Below are 16,077 nucleotides of genomic sequence, written 5' to 3'. Positions count from 1 at the left end.
GCACGACAACTATGAATACGCACTGCGTAGTAATCAGGATAGCCATTTGCACTGAATGACACAGGGCAATATATAATGGCATAAATCATTACACATAACAGAGTGCGGTGTGTACGTAACACAGCGTCAGATGCATCGCGCACCAACTGTGAATACGTGGTAATCAGAATAGCCATTTGCACTGAATGACACAGGGCAATATATAAGGCATAAATCATTACACATATCAGTGTGCAGTGTGTACAGCGTCAGTTGCATCGCACGACAACTGTGAATACGTACTGCGTAGTAATCAGAATAGCCATTCCACTGAAGGATACAGGGCAATATACAACGGCAAATTCATATAGTGTGCAGTGTGTACGTAAACACAGTGTCAGTTGCACCGCGCAACAACTGTGAATACGTACTGCGTAGTAACCAGAATAGCCATTGCACTGAAGGACACAGGGCAATTTATGGCATAAATCATTACACATAACAGTGTGTAGTGAGTACGTAACGCAGCGTCAGTTACATCGCGCAACAACTGTGAATACTTACGGTGTAGTAATCAGAATAGCCATTGCACTGAAGGACACAGGGCAATATATAATGGCATAAATCCTTACACATAACAGTGTGGTGTGTACGTAACACAGCGTCGGTTGCATCGCGCAACAACTGTGAACACGTACTTGTAGTAATCAGAATAGCCATTGCACTGAAGGACACAGGGCAATATATAATGGCATAAATCCTTACACATAACAGTGTGGTGTGTACGTAACACAGCGTCGGTTGCATCGCGCAACAACTGTGAACACGTACTTGTAGTAATCAGAATAGCCATTGCACTGAAGGACACAGGGCAATATATAATGGCATAAATCCTTACACATAACAGTGTGGTGTGTACGTAAGCGTCAGTTGCATCGCGCAACAACTGTGAATACACACTGTGTAGTAATCAGAATCGCCATTGCACTGAAGGATACAGGGCAATGAATGCTGCGGCGGGGGCTGGGCGCCAGCCACCGGGGAAGCATTGACTGCTATATGAAATGGTATAGCTCGTCCGCGGCATCATGCACGGGGACATAGATAGCCATCTCCTCGGGTTTCCCCGAGCTTCCGCTCTGCGATGCGTCTCCCGGGGGAGAGGCTTCGCCTATGAGGCGGGTAATAATGTTGGGGAGAGAAGCTCTTTTGCTGAGACATGTAATGTACTTTGTTATTGAAACAGAACACAGCGGTTTCAGAAACAACACATTCTCGTCGAACTCTGGGCGGGAACACGCCCTCTTCGCACGGGTCCGACGAACACGTGTTTTTTTTTTTTTTTTTTTTTTTTTTTTTAGCGACTTCCTGAACTGCCTCTGGCTCGCGACGTTCTGCCGCGTTTGGGGACGCGCGTCTGTTAGGTCCCGCTGGCGCTGCGCCGAAGATGATCTTGATCCCACCGCCGGGGGGGGCTTGAGACCGTTTCGGCAGTAGATGAGGCGTCATCTTAGGTTGCTTGACGGTATCTCTTTAGACGCCGCCAACGCGAGATCTGCGGCCGTGCGCAGTTTCCTGAGCAACTCGGGGTCCGGGCTTCCCATATCCAGGGACCCTAGGAGTCGTGTCTGGAAAACCTGCAGAATTGCCATCGTGTGGAGGGCAGATGCTGCATGTCCAGCTGACGTGTAACGTTAGGCTTTCTCAGCCATGTGAGCAGTAGCGCGACATGGTCTGGAAGGCAGTTGGGGGTCTTCCAGCCGGGAGAATATGCTAAACGAGCCGCGATGGCATCCTTAGCTTGACGGCCCGCTCCGAGGCCACCTTTCCGACGGCAGCTCCTTGGGCACTGTCCACTCCAGCTCCATATCTGCCACCGCCTCAGTGAGAATGGCCATAAGCTCCGCATCCAAAAAGGCGAGGGCGCCTTCAGACGGAGACTCGGACCATTGGCGTCGTCATCGTCGTAACCGAACGAGATAATTCCCGCGCTTCCTCAAGAGGGCGGTAAATGGCCTCAAGAGTAACTCACGGGCTCTGCCACGTGAGGATGGCGTGGACCTTGGGCCGACGTCAGCGCCTCAACAGAACCCGCGAATGGAGATCTCTGCCGTCTCCCGGTCCGCGGCTCGACGGCGGCAGACTGGGGAGAGGCAGGAGACACAAGGTCGTCGCTACGTGTAACGGCCAGCCTTGCACGAAGGATCTGATGGGAAGCTCCTCACAGGCGGGACGTCCCGATCCCTCGAGTGCCACCTCTGCGTGGTCCCGACCCAGGCACAGCACACAAGCTGTGTGCGTCCGGGGATTCGATGGGTTCCACCACACGGGCGACAAAGAGACATAATATAATCCACCGGAACGCGAGAGGGGAATTAAAACTCCTTAATATACTCCGCTCTGAATGCGTACATCAACGGTGAAAACAGACTCGAGTGAAGAAAAAAGATTCTGAGGTTTTTGGCGCCCGCCGTCACCTATATTGAGCAGTGTCAGCCAATCAGGTGATGGCGGGACCGCCATTGGCTATTTGCAAGCAAAAGAGTTATTCTATCAGACTTCATGATTCGAGGAAAATGGATTTCCCCATACGTAATGTCGAGAGACCGACTCGATAAGGGAACCAAGCCGGAGAGGTGTGAATATGTGCAGGGGAGACTGAGACTGAATGGGGCTCGTTTTTGCATCACAAAACAAAAGAGGCAATAGACTGAATAGATGCTTATAAGATGACAATAAACACCAGTTTGCAATTTAGAGTAATCAAAATAAAGTCATATGACATGATCTTGAAAAACATTGAACTAAATACAGAGTTTTAGACTTATCATCTTCAGATTTTAAATATAACATGGTTAGACATGTGGCTTTAGCTGCAGTGCATTTCTAGATTGCTACAATGCCAACTTCAATTTTATTTTCATGAAGATGTTTCATAAAAATAAATGTATAATAACTTTACAAAACTTTGAAGCTATTTATAACATTTTTTTTTTTCATTATGACAATAATTAATTCTACATTTACAATGAACTTCCAGGTGTCAGCTTTCAAATGAGATCTTACTTGTGCTTTTAGTACAAAGGGTTCATGAACTGTATCTGTTTCAGTTTGGGTATGCTATATCTGGGGATTTTTCAAAAATGGGGTTGCAGCTCAACAGGTTACGAAAGGGCTTGTAAATTATAATGATTTTTTCTTTGTAAGAACAGACGTCCTGTGTCGCATCAAGTCAATTGTTGGTTTTCAAGTGCTGTAATCAAGTGCCACCAGGAGTGTTTTGATTAGTGTGATATCACAATGATATCATGGCTTCAAACTAATCAAACACATTTAGCATTTCAAAGATTTAAAATTGCATTTAGCAATATACATCCAAATCTGTGTGAAATTCCACACTTTACTATGGCTCAGTTGCAGGAACAAAGTGACACGATTTCATCCTTTCTTAACAAGTGGAAATTTCCAGCATTACTAGCCACAGAGAAAATTGGTGATAGACAAGTTCAACTATATGCAAGTGAACAAATCAATAAAAAACAATATCACAATGTCCAGAATAATCAGCCTAACTCTTGATGTGTTGTTCCTCCATAAGAGTTAAAACCATAAGCATATAACTCCGACACAATCACAACATTAACAATATCACTGGGTGATGGGATATTGCCATGGGTGGTGATGGCGCAGTGGATAAGACACATGCCTTTGGTGTGAGAGACCCGGGTTCGAATCCACTGTGAGACACCAATGTGTCCCTGAGCAAGACACTTAACCCCTAGTTGCTCCAGAGGCGTGCGACCTCTGACATATATAGCAATTGTAAGTCGCTTTGGATAAAAGCGTCAGCTAAATGAATAAATGTAAATGTAATGTAAACACAAAGCCTCTCAATTTAATCCTTTCTGAACACAATACATAGTCATTCCAGACACAATATGAACCTGTCTTTTTCAACGAACATTAACAATTGCATTAATTAATGTCAAATTTTTAACTAGGAAACTCGCATTCTCGACAATTCCAAAAGCAAAAAAAGGCTGCATTCAAACAACCAATGGCATCAAATTAACATCAAACCAAATACCACCAAACATCAACAACATCATCATCAGAGATGAATAAACATAGTTTCAGGTACTGAATTACTCATATGGAAATGTAATATATGTACATATGAAATATCAATATATGTAATACATAATTAAAAAACAATTACATAAATATAAATTAAAAACATATACGAAAACTATTACAAAATAAGTGACCTTAGGCCAATGTGATGTATAATGAGACTTTCCCCTCACTTTCAATTGTTTTACTTTAATGAAAGGTTAGAATTGTGTGAATTTTGAATGCAATAATCAAAAGGATAAACAATGCAGATTTATTTTCACAGCCGCCTTTGCTCATATTTACCAAAGGTGCAAATATTAGTGGAGGACACTGTATGCTAACTTATGCTAACAATATATGTCTCATTTATATTTATTTTGTATGGCCTTAACATACAGTATCATATAAATAATTTTAATATATGTTTAATACTTCTACTATGGAAATTTCACACATTGTATAAACTTATAACTTCATATATCCTAAGGATGTATATATGTGAGACATAGGGATTACAAAACTGCAAAAAAAGTCAATTATTTCAGTTTTTTTTTTTTTTTAAACATGTTTATCATTAATATTTATATCAACACACCAGTTCTTCTCTGATCTACCCCCATTGCATTCTGGGATTCTGTAAACCTGCTGATTCCACATCACCTCTTAATGTTGAGTGATCAATTCATACTGCATTGTGCTGAATATATACATAGGCCTATTTATTAGGTACATGCTTGTATTAAACGCTGCTGATATCAAGCAGCTCTACACAGCTGAACATGCAAATTTCCACTGCAGGAGTTAGAAGCACATTTTGTGTCAAAAATAAGCCACATATCAAATCACTTTTTCGGATATAGTGCAGTGTCCACAGCCTTGGCTTTCATAGTTACGGCCCATAGGATTCACCGATTTGCACAATCAGTTATAAACCAAAGTGATATATTGGAGCAATTTAGTGGTGAACAAAGTTGTTGGCGCTTCTCCAGTAAGCCTTATATTAGTATGGCAGTCATCACACTGTTCTCATTTCATTTCATGCCTCAATCATTTGAAATTTGTGGAAATGAAGTCGCTAGAGTGCAACAAACAAGATGTCAGAATTTTATGAGAGTTCAGCGCTAGCGCTGAATCAAATAAGTTATTGAGTGTGAAAGCATTATATTTGCTTCTTACAAAGGTCATGTCCTGAAATTCAAACCTATTGGGAAAAAGTCTAAGAGAAGATTTCATATATATTAATGTCATTGATTCAGTGTCACTTTGACGACAATAAAATCCAGTGCTATAATCATAAAATCCATATGGTTATTCATCATTGTTCAATGGAGAGAAATCGAACTATCTATCTATCTATCTATCTATCTATCTATCTATCTATCTATCTATCTATCTATCTATCTATCTATCTATCTATCTATCTATCTATCTATCTATCTATCTATCTATCTATCTATCTATCTACCCTAAACTCAAGGGATCCCCCTTCTCTTTGTTCTTGGCAAGATTTCTCCCACCAGACTTTTCAAAGGAGCCGTTTGTGCCACTTGAATCTCCCTTTGGTGTCAAGTTTCTAGCTCATGGTTCATTTGTGTGCCCCTGCGTGTAGACCAATGCGATCTGAGTGGGATGTAATGAGTCGGAGGGGTGCATAATCAGTTCCTAGCCAGCTAATGAAGTACCCGCGTCGTATTCCTGCTTAGCAGGCTAGTCATTAAATTAGCCCTCGCTTCCAGCCCACCTTACTCCGTCACTGCTGCACTTGTGCTTTCCACTGAAGAGAGCTTGCTCTGTGTGAACTTCTTCAATGTTGATATGACATACAATACCTTGAAAATACCCTGATAGAAAGATGAACATTAACAAGATGTAAAAAAACTGTAAAGATGTAAATAAATAAATAAATAAATGAAGCTAAATTGCATTATCACAGTTCTGTCATGACAACTCTCAGAGTGTTTGGCGTGGTAATGAATATGACAATGTTGATATGTTTGGTCTTGGCAGAATATATCATCTACGCTGCTGCTGCAAGTAGGGGGCTTACTGCCAAAATATACACGACACGCTGCTGTGAGCAAGTAAGACATGCTGCTGCTGTACAATAATATAGCAAACATGAATTACCTGTAGAAGATCTATACAGGTGGAGCTGGGGAAGGTGGAGGGTTTCTGAAAGTGCGCTGCAACGGATAAATCAAATGCTGACCAAGTATTTGAAGGTTGAGGAGTGAGCTCATAAATCAGGAACCAGCTGTGCCCGAATGATGTGATTGGAAGCAGATTGAGTTAAGGACCTATCAGCCTGTTCTATCTAGTTTCATGACAGAACTTTGTATTCAGGCAAAACTGACAAGCACTGACAAGGAAGGAAGGAAGGAAGGAAGAAAGAAAGGAAGAAAGAAAAGGAGAGGCTCCAAGCTGTTTCACAGGCAAATTCCATTTTTCTGAATAGTGGTGGCCACTCAAGAAATCCAATTAGACTTCATTCACCCTGCGCTGCCAAAGGCTAGACAAAAAGAGAAGACCTCTTGCTTTAAACCGCCTACTAATATTAAAGCAGGCTTTTGCCATTATCCTTCTAAAGCTAGAGCGTAGATATGGCACATCCACTTCATTATAAATACATTTATTAAAAAAATATATTTTAATTATTTATTTTACTCATTGGTCCATACATTGCCGTCTTCCCTCCGCAAAGTATCGATCTAAACTTCAGTCTAAACAATATAAGCTAAAACATTTTGCCGGTGTAATCACCCTTTAAATGTGTATATGATTCTTTATATCCTTCATATAAAACAGCGTTTCAAAATGACTCATTAAACAAGATGTTTTTAAGCCTAAAGTAAACCTGAGAACTTAAGAATGATGAAATTAAATGATTAACAAAGATAATTTTGCATTCACATTCACTACATTTGCTATAAACTAAATGAAATGTAACACTATACAGATAATATAATTAGCTTCACAAGGGGGTCATCTTATCTGGATAAATGGCATTGATTATAAATCATTAGAGATTTAGAGGCACATGGGGGGTATTTAATTTTGTCTAAAATTAGGGGGGACTGTGTGCAAGCAACTAATGTTTATTGTGAGCTAGTGATCCCAACATTAAGAAAAAGTAGATTATGAAAGAATATTCCCCTCAAGGCTTCCCAGTTTGACACCCATAACTGGTTAAGTGGTTGTAAAGATACAATTTGCCTAGTCTGAGTGATTGCTTATGTGTTATGCATGCGTTTAAGTGCCCGGTCTATGAAAAAAATGCAATACCCTTGATGCAGCTTGTCTTTTTACATGTTTCCTCAACTTCCTTTTCCTTCTAGCAGATCCTCACATGAGCACAGACGTTCATTTAGGCTTTGGTCGATATTTTCCATGCAAGACCCAATACATCTGCTAATGTTCCTGCTCCGTTCCGTGGGTTCATAATTACTTCAGAAGCGAGTTGTGTTTTGGAACAAAGAGCATCAACAATGCTTCATATGATTGTATGAACGTGAAAACCATGCAGCATTTCCGATGCTGGTAACGGCTCCTGGGATGTTCTGTTTCGTTGCAGATAATAAATGTGCTTCAATGACTGGTGTTTCCAAGAAGATTAAATCCCATCTTAACCATGTTTTTGCGCTTTTTTTTCTTTGCTGGTGAGGATGCTGTGGATATTAGTCATAGTTCAGGCTATAGTGTAATTTCTCTTCCGTTTGAATATGCACATTACACCATGCCTTTTTTTGGTACTGCATAAATTGTACATTGCATAAAAATCCACTTGCAGAATTTATTTGATACAAATCTGAAGTTTAAAGTTGGCATGAAACGGACGTTGTGATAGTCTTTTCTTCCCTATTGTGACATATAGCCTATTTGAGTGAAACAGCTTCTTGAACAAAAAATGTAGGGCAGGACTTGATTTTGTCCATGGGGAATTGATTGGATGGTTGGATGGTTATGTTTTGCTACTGGTCGACCTCATGTGAAAGACAGGTTGACCCGCCCTCGCGCCATTAAACATGTCATCAGAGAAGAGAAGAGCTGCAAGACGTAGGGGAAGTTATTTTTGAGTATTATAAATGATTCTCTGTGCACTGGTGTGGTGCCGGCAACATTTAAAATTGCTGCTCTGACCCCTGTACCAAAAAAAAGAAGACACAAACGTTGACAATCTAAATAATTTGTCCCATTTCCAATCTTCCTTTTCTCGCAAAAATTTTAGAGCGAATTTTTACTACTCAATTGCACTCCCATCTAGCTGCAAATAATCTTTATGAGCCCCTTCAATCAGGATTCCGTAAACTCCACAGCATTAGGCCCCATCCACACTACTGCGTTTTCGTTTAAAAACGGAGACCTTATGCTACGTTTGCACCTCCCGTCCAGACTAAAACGGAAAAAACGAATACCTAAAACGGAGAAGTTTAGAAACGCTGCAGCTCCGTTTTGAATCTCCGGAGGGCGTTAGTGAAGACGGGACAAAACGGAGGACTTTAGAAACGATAACGCAGAGGCTCATTCTCGGCTCTATGATTGGGTGTCATCAGTCATGACGTATCCTTCCCTGATTCGTCAGCCACCCATCACATGTCAATCCGTTTCCTGTTTACACCGGCACGCGCATGCCCAGTGTTAGTGAATGGTCATGTGATCCGAGTTTTAATGTGGACGGAGATCAATTCTAATACGCAGATAAAACGCTGGTGTGGACGGAGATCGTATTCGTTTTAATCCTCCGTTTTTAAACGAAAACACAGTAGTGTGGACGGGGCCTTAGTTAAGGTCACTAATGACTTGTTAATCGCTTCTGATTCTGGCTGTCTTTCTATTTTGATTCTTCTTGATCTTAGTGCCGCTTTTGACACTGTTGATCATAATATTTTACTTACTCGGTTAGAATCTGTCTTTGGTGTTTCTGATATTGCATTAAGCTGCATGGTTTAACTCCTATTTTTTCTGATAGAAAGCAATTTGTCACTATGGGTGGTTGCAGGTCTGATATTGGTGTAGTGAAATCTGGTGTTCCTCAAGGTTCAATCTTGGGCCCTATACTTTTTAGCATCTACGTTTATCCTCTTGGTCAACTTTTAAGATCACATGGTCTCAGTTTTTACTTTTATGCAGATGACACCCAGGTTTATATACATTCAAAACCTGATATTAATGTGGCTGTGTCCTTTCTTTCTCTATGTATTTCTGAGATAAAAAAAATGGATGTCTAGAAATGTTCTATGTCTACACAGTGACAAGACGGAGGTAATGCTCATTGGTTCACCACACCAGCTACGTAAGGCTGGGTCTCCAACTTTAAGTGTAGATGGTTCTACACTTCAATTTAAAAAAAAAAAAAAAAAAAAATGGGGGTGATATTTGATACTAATTTAACATTTGTTCCTCATGTTAAGAGCACTGTCAAGACATCATTTTTTCATCTAAAAAATATAGCCAGATTGCATCCCATGTTGTCACTCCCAGTGGCTGAAAAGTTGATTAACATATTTGTATTTTCTCGCATTGATTACTGCAATGCTTTTGCTGGTCGGGGTTTAAAAAGCTGTTGGTTGGTTAAAAATTCTGCCGCTCGAATCCTGTCGGGAAACAGGTCAATCCTGTATTGGAATCTTTACACTGGCTCCCTGTCAGATTCCGTGTTGATTTTAAAATCCTTATGCTTACCTATAAGGCTTTGCATGGACTGGCACCTTTTAAAAGTAGCATCTCAAAGCGCTTCACAAAAATAATGATAAAACAAACAATTATACAAACAATGCATTAATGACAGAAAAAAATAAGAAATAAAAACATATTATGAAATGTTCGATTAATAATAATAAAAATAATAATATGGCAATTACGAACAATAATGTAAAAGCTACCCTAAAACTAGGGATGCACCGAATCCAGATTTGTGGGGTTCGGCCGAACACCTAATCCACTGGTTAAGATTCTGCCGAATCCGAAACCGAATACCGAATCCTACTCTCATCCTCAGTCCATTAACAAAGTAAACACATTAATGAAGTAAACAACGTGGATTTTTCATTTTATTGTATTTTAACTGTAAAAAAAAAAAAAAAAGTCTAAGCAACATTATGCATTTTAACAGCGGCGATGATGTGTATTGTTTAGAGTCCTTGCCACCATAAGACAAATTGGCATTGCAAATTGAACATCTTTTGACTGAAAGTACTGCTAAACAACACTTTTTCTGCTCAAAAGTTCCATTTTCACTTTCTCACAGCCTACTGCATTCGAACGGTCCACCTACTGTAGCGAGTGGAAATAGGATGTGTCCCCTTTAAGAGCTGCGCGCTCCCTATACATAGTTCCCACATGACGTCACAACATACGGGCATTTGCCGACCCGGCGCCATTTCTGTGGGCATGTTTCCCATGTTTCGGGCAGAATATTAGAAGAAGAAGCTGAAACGAGTTAATTTCGTGATAAGAAGTGAAAATGGTCATCTCCTGCTGGGTCAATGGATGTTCAAATCGTGCCGGAGGTTCAGTTAAATTTGGATTTTACAGTATACCCGTCTTTAGACTTCATGAATGTGAGAAGACTAAGCTTTTGTCAGAACAACTACGGAGGTTATGGCTGCGAGGATAATAAACAAGTTAACACTTTGCAGTTTGAATGATGGCCTGTAATATTAACATAATGACGAGGTATTAAAAACAGTTTCCACTGTTCGATCGCGCGCGCGACTCTCTCACTCTCACTCTCACGCACACGCGCGCGCGCGCACACACACACACGCGCACACACACACACTCCAGCATTGCAATCTCAGATTATGTCCCTAAAGAACCCGCGTATAAAGTAGTTCCGCATTACATTAATTAATTTGCACGCAAGTTTTATTTATTTTATACCGTGTATATTCATGCACTGAAACGTGACGCCCGTACAGTTTCGGTTCAATACGAATACATGTACCATTCCAACTAGAGCTGGGTTTCGATTCAAATTTCAAGAATCGATTCGATTCCGATTCTCAAGATCTTGAATCGATTATCATTATTCGATTCGATCCGATCCGATCTGATCCGATTTTCGAGATTTAGATAAGTGTTTTTGTTTTTTCCAGCTGTTACCTGAATTACAGGACTGTAGTTATGCAACATATTGATACTATTAGGCTATTATAGACATTTAACTGCTTGTTTTGAACTTCATGCATGTGTATTGAATGTTAAACAAGTTCATAATGATAACAAACAAGACTGTTTATCGTGGTGATGTGTAGCCTACAGAGGCTTCGCACAGACAGTGAATGAGAGAGATCGGCAGAGCGCGTGCGGATTACCTGCGTCTGTCTTTGAAGTCATATGTATTCGTGAAAAAGGTTGCCGTGTCAAAGGAAAGCGAAATATTTGTCGTATCATCCTTTCAACGTTCACGTCACGGGTATTTACCATAAATGCGCGTCAGGAGCAGCGCTGGTCAGCATTCCACAGCGCGAGGAAGCCGCGGGGAAATAAAATCAGCGAGTCACGCATTGAATCAATGCCATATTAGTCTCTAATAAGTGAAGCTTCAGCTTCAGCGTTACCCATGCGACGCATTGCTGCTCAGCTGAGCCTTGAAAAGTGGAACTCAAAGTTAAAAATAATTAACACCTTGTTACATCTCTTTTAATGAATCAGCTTTTTTGAACGTGTTCGTTGAATGAACGAATGACTCACTCAAAGCCCGTTGTTGTAACAGTGTGCGCGCTGAGTGAAAGCCTTTCAATGCGCATACAGGGATCTCCCAGTCGCGGCAAGTTAAAGTTCACGGGGAAAATGTAAGCCTATTATTAAATCGATCCTCTGAGTTATGGATCGATCTTTAGAAATTAATATGAAAATCGATTCAGAATTGGTGAATCGATTTTTTCAACACAGCCCTAATTCCAACCCTATTCTTCAGTGTACAAATAAGTACATGCATATTACAGAATGCACCGATGACTGTTATAAGGGCTGTTATGAAGGCTATGGCTTTTTAATAGATAGATAGTCTAGCATCACGCTACATACATTCGCTATGATGACTACTTTTCCATTGATTGCACTTGAGCAAACGTCACCAACCCAACCCTCGACAAACTGATTGTACGCCTCCAGTGATTTCCAGGCTCGGAATTGCTCACATGTGTATAAAATACCAGATAATGGTAACGTTACACATGATAATACTGTATGAGGCAAAGCTGCATAATCAGTGCTCGGTGCTTCCTTCACACCATTTATGACTGAAATTTTCGCATTGTGCCTCTCTCTGTCTTGTGTTAATAGAGTCTCTTTATAATCTCTGCCACTTTGTCTTTGATTTTCGTAACATTATAAACCGAAAGAAATATTCCAAATTTGCTTGTAAAACTTTGTAAACAGAGCAGCTTATGCCCTCAAAGATGGCGTCTCCGGGGAGGTCACGTGACATTAATTGGCCTGTGGGAACTATGTATTGAACTGTCTGCAGTCTGTATTGTATGTGCCGTGCGCCTCGAACACCCCAAGTATGCAAGTTATTTCTGTTTGATGCTCATTTTTATCTTATTTTGTTAAGTAACGCTGTGGACGGTAGAACGTGTGACAGACAGTCACACGAGTTCGATTGGGGAATAAAGTGCGAGTTGTGAGATGCCAGTCGCCTCCGTGAGTCTGTTTTCTTCCTGACACAACGCGTAACACTACAGGCTTGTTTGACTTGAACCGGCGCTGTACAGACCGATCGGTTTATGACATCAAAGTACCGCGAGAGCATTTCAAAAGCATAAGGAGCCGTCTGCTCTCTATTCGCTCTGATGTCATACTGATGATATACTCTGATGTCATTCACCAATTGGTCTGTGCAGCGCCGGTTCAAGTTGAACAAGCCTAAGGTAAACACCTTCCCATAATCTACGGCAGCGTGACATCGACGTAGCGTGCGTAGTGCAAGCCTAGGGTTCGGTGGAAAAAAATTCTAAGTTAAAATTCCTGTTAAAAAGCCCAATATTCGGCCGAATCCGAAACCTGGATTCTGTGCATCCCTACCCTAAACAAATACGTTTTAAAAGGGATGATTTAAAAACACTAAGGGGTTCAGCTTGCCTAATCTCAGTTGGCAGGGAATTCCAAAGTTTCAGAGTATTCGAAGAAAAAGCCCCATCACCCATGGATTTTATACGAGTAAGCGGAACAATTAAAAGGCCAGCTTCCGAGGAGCGGAGATCACGTGCTGGAGTGTAAGGGGTTAAAGGCGCTATAGAAAATAAAGTTTATTATTATTATTTTGATTAAAGATTATGAGGACACATTCATTTTAAAGTGCCCCTATTATGCTATTTTAAAGGCTCATAATTTTGTTTTGGAGGCTCCTACAATAGGTTTACATGCATCTAATGTCAAAAAGACTTTAATTTTCTCATAATTAAGCGTCATCTCTTTTCTCACAGTGTCTGAAAAGGCTCGATCAAGGATCCAGATTTTCAAAACCCTGTCTTTCCGAGAGCTACTCCGCTTTGATTGGTCAGTCTGTTATGATTGGTTTATCGCTTACAGTGTGTGTTGGAAAGATTCCTCAGCACTTGTATGGACAGTTATACGAACAGTAACAATAGCGTTGGTTCTCTTACGAGAGATTCACTCGTATTGCGTAAGCTAGCTTACGCTACGGGAAAGATTCATCTTTTCTGAGAATTTGAAGCCAAAAAATTATCCTATAATTTTGTATCCATTGTCAACGCAGTTCAGCTGCAGCAGACCATGAGCGGGCTAGCTAGCAGCTCATTGGTTCGCTCACAGAGAACTGCTTAAGCCTATGAGGAGACGCGAATGAACTCTCGGCCAATGAGAGTCTGACCTGCTCTCATTGCGTCAGAGCCCGCCGAAACGGGCGTGGTCAGAGAGTATAAATTAGCGTCCCAGGCTGTAAACTCTGATTTTCATCTCTTCAGCGAGGCTACACGCATCTGCTGATCCTGAGAGAAGCCACCGTCGTCGACAAGGCAACACTAGCGAGCATCTGGGAGACTGAGGAAGCCGGCCGTCTTCGCCACCTTTAGCCATCCTGCGAGCTAGCGCCATCCGACGGATTTGTATCCTTTTTACAAAAAAGCTTCCTATACTTATTTGTATCTAAAAGAGCCGAGCGTCTTTTTAAAGATGTCTCGTAAATCCTCCTGCGGTTCTTGCCGCGCTCCCCTCGAGACTGGAGACCGCCACGTCATCTGCGCTCTCTGCCTCGGATTGGAGCACAACGAGCTCGCCCTCGCCGATGGCGGCTGCGATCTCTGCGAGGACATGCCGTTGTCGACCCTGCGGGCTCGACTTCAGGCCACTAAAGTTGCTTCCGCGCCGCCTCTGACTTAACCGCGGAAGAAGAAACGCCGCTCTCAGAGGCCGCCGGAACCCCAGCTAGAAGCGTTCATCCCGCCGGAGCCTGTCGCCTCCCGCTCTCCTTCTCCGCCGCTTCCAGACATGCAGTTGCCGCCGAGTGGCCGCTCTGTCGCCTCCGATGACGCCGCGGACATCAAGGAAACCTGTTCGCTTCTCGCTTCAGACAGTGAGGAATGGTCCGGTTCTCACGCCTCCTCGGCCCGAGAATCCTCTGGGACCCGCGCTGGAATCGAGGAGGAATTAGTGCGCCTCCTCTCACAGGCCGTCGAACGCCTCGGGCTCGATTGGTCCCCTCCCCCCGAGCAGACCATCAACCGTATGGACGGCAGCTACTTCCGCCAGCGCTCGACTCCCGTCACTAAACGGGCCGCGCCCTTCCTGCCAAAACTGCACGCGGAACTCACGAAGTCCTGGAATGCCCCGCTCTCTGCTAGAACTCGCTCTGACTCTTCCGCCCCGCTTCGCGTTGTGGACGGAGCCGCAGAAAAGGGATATCTCTCCATTCCCCCTGTAGAGGACCTGGTTGCTGCACATTTATGCCCGCCTTCCACGAGATGGCGCTCATCACCTGTGCTTCCCTCTAAAGCCTGCAGAGCGACTTCAAGCTTTCACGCCCGCGCTTACTCAGCCGCCGGCCAAGCAGCCTCTGCACTTCACTCCATGTCCGTCCTTCAGATACTACAGGGTGATTTACTTCGTGAATGGGACGAGAGCGGAAAAAAATCCCCCCACAGTCGTGGATTTGAGGAGCGCCACTGACATTGCCCTTCGCGCTACAAAATCTGCTGCTCAAGCCCTGGGGAAATGCATGGCCGCAATTTGTGTGTCTGAAAGACATTTGTGGCTCACACTCGCCGACATGGGAGATTCTGAGCGCGCCGCCTTTCTCAACGCCCCGCTCTCTCCATCCGGCCTCTTGGGATCTGCTGTCACAGGTATCGTTGACCGTTTCTCCGAAGTGCAGAAAGCCTCCCAGGCCATGAATCTTTTTCTGCCTCGTCGCGCTAGCTCCTCTCCAGGCCGCTCACGTGACCAGCCTCCTGCACGAGCCCCAGTCCAGCGCCCAGCTCAGCACAGTCAGACTTCTCAGCGACGCCAGGGCGGCCGCCCTCGTTCTCGCTCTGACAGCCGCCACAGACCGCCGCCTCCTCGGGGGCCTCGGCCTAGGATCACGCTGAAACCTGATCACTCGAAGTCTGCCTAGCACAGCTGAGGAAAAGACGGCGCTCTCCCGCCGCGGCCGGACCGCCGTCAAAGTTTCGCCCTCTGTTAGTCCCCGCTCACGCGGCTACTACAGCAGTGTACCCCGCCATTACCAACCCGGTCCCCTTTCCCGCTTGCATGAGCACAAACGCCGTTTTCACGGCGACCCAGAGAAATCTCAAAAAGAGCATAAAAGCCTCCTGTGTAGAAAATGTGCCCACAACACTGTGTTCACTCATACACAAAAGCATTTCAGTTCCCGTGTTTCTCACAGAGCCCACTCTCATAAAGCGGTTCCAACCCGCTCGAGTCTCAGAGTGCATAAGCGCGCCCACGAGCCCGTGTGCGCATCCCACCTCTGCTCACTCTGTTACACGGCCCTTAAACTCCTCTCTGAGTGTAAGTCCC

This window comes from Rhinichthys klamathensis, unplaced genomic scaffold, assembly GCF_029890125.1.
Source record: "Rhinichthys klamathensis goyatoka isolate OS25496 unplaced genomic scaffold, OSU_Roscu_1.1 h1tg000157l_1, whole genome shotgun sequence".
NCBI classification, from domain to species: domain Eukaryota; kingdom Metazoa; phylum Chordata; class Actinopteri; order Cypriniformes; family Leuciscidae; genus Rhinichthys; species Rhinichthys klamathensis.
The sequence above is the reverse complement of the archived record's forward strand: the minus strand, read 5'-3'. Positions refer to the sequence as shown.